This window comes from Poromitra crassiceps (genome assembly GCF_964638095.1).
Source record: "Poromitra crassiceps genome assembly, chromosome: 25".
In the NCBI taxonomy this organism is placed as follows: Eukaryota; Metazoa; Chordata; class Actinopteri; order Beryciformes; family Melamphaidae; genus Poromitra; species Poromitra crassiceps.
In genome coordinates this window covers 5,188,593-5,197,728 of record NC_139649.1, presented here as the reverse complement: position 1 = coordinate 5,197,728, position 9,136 = coordinate 5,188,593, and the positions used below count along the sequence as shown (strand labels likewise).

The window sequence follows — 9,136 nt, the reverse complement described above, 5'->3', positions numbered from 1 at the left end:
AATAAGGCATGCCATACAATATGCATGTTCTTTGAGATGTATGGATGAGATCTGTATGTCTATGAAATAAAATGTGAACCCACATCAGTAATGGCTTTCTTGGCCTTCTCCTCTGCATTTCTTGCTTCCTGAACGGTGTCATCTACTTCACCCTGGACTTGGATCAGGTCAGTCTCCAGCTTCTTCTTTGTGTTCAGAAGGCTTGTGTTCTAGGAAAAAGGAAACTTTCAGTTTAGCAATGCCTATGATGATGTGCACGTATTATTTAAACTAGAAATATAGCATGATGCTTTGCACGCTCATTCCTAGCTTCGCATGCTCATTGCTAGGTTGCTAGGTTAGGTGAGAATGTATTGATTATAGAATTAGTCCAGACTTGTTTTTGTGTACCTGAGAGTGCAGCAGTCCAACACGCTCACTAGCATCCACCAGCTCTGTCTCAGCCACTTTACGGCCTCTCTCTGTCTGTTCCAGACCAGCCCTCAGCTCTTCAATTTCAGCCACCATGAGACCATTCCTACGGTCGACCATAGCAGCTTGTTCCTTGAAGTCTTCCTGTGCTCTGAGAGCATCATCAAGGTGCAGCTGGGCATCCTAATGTTAAGATTGTGTTATAGAAACAGAAACAAGATCAGAATGTTGCTGCACATAGAATAGCATGTATACAGTTGTCATGTGATGTACCTACCTTGAGTTGTCCCTGGACATTCCTCAGCTGCTTCTGGGCCTCAGCAGCCTGGCGGTTAGCATGACTCAGCTGAATCTCCATCTCATTCAGATCTCCCTCCATCTTCTTCTTGATTCTCATGGCATCGTTCCTGCTCCTGACCTCAGAGTCAAGGGTGCCCTGCATGGAGTCAGTCACCCTCTGGCTGTTCCTCTTGATCTGCTCCATCTCCTCATCTTTCTCTGCCAGCTTTCTGTCAACCTCACCTTTGATCTGGTTGAGCTCCAGCTGGACACGCAGAATCTTGGACTCCTCATGTTCCAGAGTTCCCTAAAATGTACCAAATATTAAAACATAGCCTGTGTTGTCTTCTGATTGTAAAAAAGAGGTGTAAATTTCATGGACAAAAGACAACATATGTGTTCGCAATTCCAATGTTAAGCCTTCAAGTTGAAATTTCACCTCAGCCTCCTCAAGAGCTGTCTGGATCTCTGATTTCTCTGTCTCCACCAGCTTCTTGGCCTTCTCCAGCTCATGGACGCTTTTTCCAGTCTCACCAATCTGTTCAGTCAGGTCTGAGATTTCCTCTGCAGAAGGTTATATAGGTTTAATATTGCAAAGTCACAGAATGACCATTTCACATCACTATTGCTAACAGTATCAGATGATAACTCACGTTGCAGGTTCTTGTTCTCCCTCTTCATGGTCTCCAGCTGATCCAGAGCTTCCTCATAAGAGTTTTTCATCTTGAACAGCTCAGTGCCGAGAGAACGAGCCTCTTTCTGAGCTCCCTCAACCTCTGCCTGACCCTCCTCGAATTTCTGCTTCCATTCTGCCAGAACCTGCATAGTAATTTAAAATGAGAAATGTTACCCAATTTTGGAATGATTATTACTTTGACACTTCCAGTGGCTGTGACAAGGTAATCAGAGTCAACACACCTTATCAAAGTTCCTCTGCTTCTTGTCAAGGTTGGCAGCCAAACCATTGGCTCTCTCCACATCAATCATGAGGTCCTCCACCTCGCCCTGGAGCCTCTGTTTGGTTTTGTCCAGAGAGGCACACTTGGAGTTCACAGCCTCAATCTGTTCCTCAGCTTCCTGAAGGCGCTGGGCAAGCTTTTTCCTGTTAAGCATTTGCCAAATGTATCATTCATGTATTGTATTCTAAGAGGTATTTTGCAGTAACCATTAGGAAAAAGATCTTCATTGACTCACTTTGACTCTTCAAGCTCCTCAGTGCGCTGGATAGCATCAGTTTCATACTTGCTCCTCCATTGGGCCACTTCGCTGTTGGCCTTGGACATTCCACGTTGCAGCTCTGCCTTGGCCTCCTGCTCCTCCTCAAACTGCTCCCTCAGAAGGTCACAGTCATGGCGGGCTGATTGCACACCATGGGCAAGGGCGTTCTTGGCCTGCAAAAGATTATTAAAATAAAAACCAGTGAGTAAATTAAGATACAATTAATAAAAAATAAAAATAAAAATCTCTGACAATTTTTCTCACCTTAACTTCCTCCTCGATTTGTCTCTTCAGGTCTTCAATCTGCTGTGTGAAGGCTTGTTTGCCTCTGGTCAGCTGGGAGACAAGGGCTTCTTTCTCCTCAAGCTGACGACCAAACTCACCTAGAGGGAAATTATTTATTTATTTTTAGTTGAAATATATACACTTACTGGCCCAGCATGTAAAAATATATATAGATTGAGTGTAATTATGGGTTGATTTCAAAAGTACACATTTTGGACATTTTTATGGACAATCAATAAAAGTAAGACTTGCCATTCTCTGTCAACAGTCTTGCCTTCTGAGCACTGATGTCATTTAGCTGGCGAACATTCTCGTCACTCTTCGACTTAAGTTCACTGAGCTGGTCCTCAAGGGTGCGGCACAGCTTCTCGAGATTTCCCTGTTGATCAAAATTAGAAAGGTTAAATAATTGTCCCACTAAATACTCTGTTTTTCTCAAGTGTGTCTACGTGTATAATAAAGTCATACCTTTGCTTTTGCCACAGCTTCCATATTACTAGACAGGTCATCAATCTCCATCTTGTATTCACTCTTCTCCTTCTCCAGCTTCTGCTTGACACGCTGCAGGTTGTCGATCTGTTCTCCCAGCTCTGCAACACTGTCAGCCTGCTTCTTGCGGAGACCAGCAGCAGTGGCTTCATGCTGTAAGGTGGACTCCTCAAGGTCACGACGCAGCTTCTGGAACTCAGCTTCACGCTTCTTGTTCATCTCAATCTGAGAAGCAGTGGCTCCACCGGCCTCCTCAAGCCTCTCACTGATCTCTTCAAGTTCCCTGGAGAGGTCAGCTCTCTGCTTCTCAACCTTGGCACGAGCAGCACGCTCAGCCTCGATCTCTTCCTCCAGTTCCTCAATACGAGCCTTGAAAGTTATGAAATATTGTTAAATTAATGTATGCAACTGACACATTGCATAAAAACTCACTGATAATTTTGACATAGATTTTAAATCAAACTTTCCACACCTGGAGCTCTTTAATCTTCTTCTGTAGCTGAGCACCCATGGATTGTTCATCTTCAATCTTACTGAGATGTTGGCTTATCTCAAAGTCCTTCCTGTTGAATAAATGACATCATCATAAGATACTGGTTGCAATAATATATTTTGTGCATACAGTTTTCAAATTCTGTCCACATTACTTTTTGATTTTCTCGTCAGACTGCTGTTTGTCATTCTCAAGATCCATGATGGCTTCCTGGGCCAGTTTCAGATCACCCTCAAGCTTCCTCTTTGCTCTCTCAAGGTCCATGCGGAGCTTCTTCTCTTGCTCCAGAGAACCTTCAAGCTGCAAAATACCACATGTTTAAATTTACAGCAGACATATATTCTTATTGAATAGAAAATAGCATGTTCATGAACTCACATCATCCACTTGCTGCTCAAGCTTGGTCTTGGCTTTGGTCAGAGTGTTGACTTTGTCTTCCTCTGCCTGCAGGTCATCAAGAGTCTGCTGGTGTGCCTCTTGGAGGGCTTTCTTCTCCTTTGTGAGCTTAGCAATGCTCTCATCTTGAGAGGCCATCTCTTCTGTCAGGTTCTTCACCTGAATATGTAAAAACATATTGTCATAATTGGGCAATTATTCAAATATTGGATGATATTTGAGACAGAGTGAATATTCATGAACCTTGTTCTCAGTGGCATGCTTCTCCTTCTCCACTTTGGCTAAGGTAAGCTCCAGGTCATCAATGTCCTTCTTGAGCTCAGAGCATTCATCCTCCAGTTTCCTCTTCTTAGCAGTTAGCTCAGCATTCATTTCCTCCTCATCCTCCAGTCTCTCAGTTGTCTCTTTGAGTTTTGCCTCCATCTGGATCTTATTCTTGATAAGGCCCTCACATCTCTCCTCAGCATCTGACAGATTCTCTGATTCCTAGTTAGAATAAATGTGAGAAGGGGGAAATATTTAAACATTTACTCTGGAAGAGTTGTGAGAAATCAACAAAGCTTTCTGTTGCCATTTACTCACACATAAAGATGAAGCCAGCAGATCATTCTTCTCCTGCACAATAGACACCATCTTCTCCTCCAGTTCCTTCTTTTTAGCCAGGGCTGCAGCGAGGTCTGTTGTCATCTTCTCATAGTTTTCCTTCATGTTTGCCAGCTCCTTCTCAGTTTCAGCACTCTGCAGAAGGGGCTTAATCTTGTAGTACACCTTCATCCATGGCCAGTGTTTCACATTCATGAATGAGCGGATATTGTACTGGACGGTGTAAACGGCTTCCCTATGGAAGGAAATCACTGTTATGTACACAGTCATTTTGGTACTGCATTCAGACTAAATATATGGTTAGAATGTCCACTTGCCTCCTTGCCGTCATCTTCACATACTCCCTCCTCATGAGGTAGGCACGGGCAAGAGCCTGAGTCATGGTGACCAGAGAAGCAAGCTTCTCATCTCGCATCTCCTCAAGAACACCCAGTAGACCAGCTTTGAAGAACACCTGACAAGAATATAAAACTCTTATGGACCATTTATTTTCATGAATGAAACAGATTATAGTTGGTTCTTACTCAATTAGTTACCTTGGTGTGTCCAAATTTATACTCATCATGAGGCACATCAATAGACCCAAGCAGCTTCTCAGAAGCCTTCTTGTTGTCCATGAATGTTCCTTCAGGGCACGCACTGGCATTCAGTACTTTGTACCTATCACAAAACAGTTAATGGTCACATTCAGGACATTCTTTTCAAAGTTAGGAAAAGTCTGTGTTTAATTAGGTAATACCTCTGCTTGAAGTCAGCATAGATGATTCTGCTGGGGAAACCTTTCGTGCAGATTCTGATACCCTCCAGCACACCATTACACCTCAGCTGGTGGATAACCAGGAAGTTTTCCATCAGCCCTGCAAAGAAGTTATTTCAGAATTTTTAATGACAAAGTAAAAGAATCACTCCTGCTAAGCTAATAACTGCAACATTTACAGAAAATATTAAGAACATTCTTTAGCTGTCAGTATACCTGGAGTCTTTGACTCATTGGGAATCAGGCAACGTACAAAGTGAGGATGAGTGCTCCTCAAGTTGGTCATAAGCTTGCCCAAGTTCTCCTGTAGATACAAGATAAAACCAAACATTATTTGTGAAAAGCATAACATAAGAATAAAAAACTTGCATTTGAGTTTAATTACAATGTAGTATTTAAGGCTGTTCTTAAAATTTACCCTGAACGCTGCGGACACAGTCATCATGGAACCACCCTTCTTCTTGCCTCCCTTGCCGCCCTTCTCTGTTGATTTGTTGATTTATTAATATCAAGACTTTATCATTCATCTGACTTTTCTGAGTAGCCATATTGTTTACTTTAAACACAAAAACATTAATTCACATAATCCTAATAAGTGTTATAAAGTGACACTGTACCTTCAACAACAACGGGATACAGGACAGGCAGCAGCTTAACACTAGACTTCTGGTACAGCTGAATCACAGATTCGTTCAGGGGATCCTTGTTCTTGTCCAGCCAGCCAGTGATATTGTAGTCCACAGTTCCAGCATAGTGCACCAGAGAGAAATGGGCATCAACCTTGCCTTTTTTGGCTGGCTTGGGCTTCTCAAATGCTTTGTTTTTACCAAGGTGCTGGTCATACAGCTTGTTCTTGAAGGTAGTGTCTGAGGCCTTGGGGAACATGCACTCCTCTTCAAGGATGGAGAAGATGCCCAAGGGCTGTATAAAAAGTGCAAAGAAATCATGAAGAGGCACTGTTCTTGCATATCGTGAATTCTAACATAACGTCACCACATTATTGTGTACTGTACCTTTTCAATGAGCTCAATGCAGGCAGCCAAGTCCATGCCAAAGTCAATGAACTCCCAGATGATACCCTCCTTCTTGTACTCCTCTTGCTCCAGGACAAACATGGTGTGGTTGAAGAACTGTTGCAGTTTCTCATTGGTGAAGTTGATACACAACTGTTCCAAGGTGTTGAACTGTTGGTGGAAATAGGATTAAGCTAATATATCACAAATGTTACAAAGTTATCTTCTCAATACATTATCATGAATGCATACTTACATCAAAGATTTCAAAACCAGCAATGTCCAGCACACCAATGTAGTATACCCTTGGCGCCTTGGTGGCCAGTTGCTGGTTGATGCGGATGACCATCCACAAGAACATTTTTTCATAAATAGACTTACACAGGGCGCTCACTGAGTTAGTGACCTGAAGAAAGGTTTAATTTGAATTAATACCATTATAATCCAGTGTCACAAAGAGGGTCCTCTAACAGATTTAATCAATTACAGATCCTTCAACTGAAATTTACACATTTGATTACAGTACTTGATTTTTGTTTTGCCTACAGGACAAATACTATTTATGGCAGTACCATTTTAACTGAGACACAACTAACAATACGGCAATTTCAACACATGCAGTGACAGATAACAGAGGACATTCAGTTGCAAACTATTCCAGCTAAATGTAACTCATGACATTCCCCCATTACAAAATAAATAATTTCTTATGGTTAGGTAAGGAATATTATATATTCATGCACTGGCCCTTGACTTAATCATGAGATTGTATGACATAAACAAGAGAATGATCTGCTGACCTGTGGCACAGTCTGTCCTTTGGTGACAAACTCATTTCCGACCTTCACTCTGGGGTAGCACAGAGCCTTCAGCAAGTCAGCCGAGTTCAGGCCCAGCAAGTAAGACACCTTGTCAGCATCTGAAAATGTCACAAAAATACATTTACTAGATATATGACTGATTTGTAGTTTTCTTTTTTACTCATCCACAAAGTTAATCCTCACTTTCTGTGCCATCTGGCTCTGCCTGCTCTTCACGCTGCTTCTGTTTGAACTTCATGTTACCATGGTGGAGCACAGCACCAGTAAACTTCCAGATGGCCATCTTCTCTTCAGCGGTGAAGCCCAGAATATCAATAGCATTCTGTATTCAATAGAGGTATTGACACTGTGTGAGTCAATATGGAAATTACATTTTACAGAGTAATTGTGATGGAATGTTGAATCTATAATAGATTAAGAAAAATGAAACATCACTGACATCAGTGGCCATCAACTCTTCTTTGTCATCAATGCTGGCCACAGTGATCTGACCCATGCTGCACATGGGGAAGTCATAGGGGTTGCTGCTGATGAGCGACATTTCTGGAGATCATAAAAGGTTTAAAGTAATGACTGTTATGGACCATGTGAAGAACATGGGTTGTTTTAACATTATATCACAATGTTTAGCTCACCAATGATCTCAGGTATGTGGTTGGTCATCATCTGGAAGAAGATGTGGTAGCCTCTCTCCTGCTCAAGCTGATATGTCACTCTAGACTTCTCCAGCAGATCTATAAGTATTGTGCATAACTCAAAATCTACACCACTGATAATGTTAGTCATTCTATTTAATATGTGAATGTGATACTTACATGTCTCAACATCAGCACTAGCCAGTTTACCAGTTGCGCCAAAGTGGATTCTGATGAATTTACCCTGTTTTGAATAGTACATGGTCAACATTCCTCTGCATATGCAATATATTATTGAAGATATTTCTCACAGTTGAAATTCTCTCCATACTTACAAAACGAGAGGAGTTGTCATTCCTCACAGTCTTGGCATTACCATAGGCTTCCAGCAAGGGATTGGCTGCAATAATCTGGTCCTCCAGTGAGCCCTATAATATGTGTTTTTATATATTCATTTCAGTCGTACAGTCGTATACAAAAACAAAAACAAACAACAACAACTCCAATGTTTTTAGAAAAATACCTTCTTTGAATCCTGCTGTGGCCCACCCACTGAGATTGTTGCAAAGTACTGGATGACACGCTTGGTGTTCACAGTCTTTCCAGCACCAGATTCTCCACTGGGGATGGATATGTAGATTCAGAGAAATTAACTCAATTCATTTGATGCTATTGGTCTTACAGAGGTAGGTGCTATAGATGTAAAACTTACGTGATCAAGACAGACTGGTTCTCCCTATCTGCAAAAGGAAACATGAATTCATATATTTCTTATCTGTATTTCTTATATGTAACATGAGTTATGTAGTTTATTGATAGTTTATACATTTTATTTACAAGAACGTACCAACAAGCATGAACTGGAAGGCATTGTCAGAGACAGAGAAGATGTGGGGTGGAGCCTCCATACGCTTTTTGCCTCTGTAAGCATTTACAACCTCCATATCGTACACTGGGAGCCACTTGTAGGGATTCACAGTTGCACAGAACAGCCCAGAGTAGGTCTGAAGGGGATGAGAGAGATGTGACCACTCACAGTATGTTGTATGAGTCCATGTGCAATATTACACTTTACTCCATAGGCAGAAGAGCTTACGTAGATCATCCATGCTGCATAACGCTCTGCGAGGTTATACAGCACAGAGGCTTCATTGAGATGGGTCATCATGGCCATGTCCTCAATTTTGTCATACTTGGGAGGGTTCATAGGGTAGACATCATCCTCCTTAACTGTCCTCTCCTGAAATATTGAAACACACTTTCAGCTTGTGTTGAAATTCCAACGGTAAGTTATACTGCTGTGAGTTTCATGAAGCTTCAACCTACCTCCTGGGTGGTAAGGACTTTGACAGTGACTTGGGCACCGTCCCTCTTCAGGATTGTACATTTAAGGTACAGCTCCTTAGCATCAGCCACATAGCCAGCGGTTTTGGCATCAAACGGTGCAGCTTGAGCCTCAAGCCTCTCCCTCTCTGGCTTACGGAGATAAATGGAGGCCTTGCCATAAATGGCCATCTCCGCGTCTGTACTCATGTTGGCGGCTTTCTGTAGATTGACGGGGGGAAATCCTTATATCTGATGTGCATTGTTTGCTTTGGAGACTGGACACTGTATGATACGAGGATTCTTAATATTCTGCAGTTTAAATAGAGAAATGGTAACTCACCTTTTTCTACCACCCAATCGCAGTGGAACTTCTCACAACCCCTAAATGATGAGATTTTTTAAAAAACGTT

At 42.0% G+C, this 9,136-nt stretch overlaps 1 pseudogene across 1 annotated transcript; it reads right to left on the bottom strand.

The window, feature by feature from the left end:
- Window positions 1-804: 804 nt before the first annotated feature.
- Window positions 805-8,933, bottom strand: LOC310798070 (myosin heavy chain, fast skeletal muscle-like; annotated as a pseudogene). Its single transcript has 32 exons — window positions 8,727-8,933; window positions 8,497-8,640; window positions 8,248-8,404; window positions 8,113-8,140; window positions 7,924-8,020; window positions 7,736-7,828; window positions 7,581-7,644; window positions 7,401-7,499; window positions 7,205-7,308; window positions 6,949-7,087; window positions 6,745-6,863; window positions 6,201-6,350; window positions 5,945-6,115; window positions 5,549-5,852; window positions 5,350-5,414; window positions 5,148-5,235; window positions 4,914-5,031; window positions 4,711-4,834; window positions 4,492-4,628; window positions 4,154-4,409; window positions 3,815-4,057; window positions 3,554-3,730; window positions 3,330-3,475; window positions 3,155-3,245; window positions 2,662-3,051; window positions 2,446-2,572; window positions 2,173-2,291; window positions 1,885-2,081; window positions 1,609-1,792; window positions 1,344-1,509; window positions 1,130-1,254; window positions 805-997 (listed from the first exon to the last, which is right to left on the bottom strand). The product of its transcript is annotated as a myosin heavy chain, fast skeletal muscle-like (transcript).
- Between the last annotated feature and the right edge of the window lie 203 nt (window positions 8,934-9,136).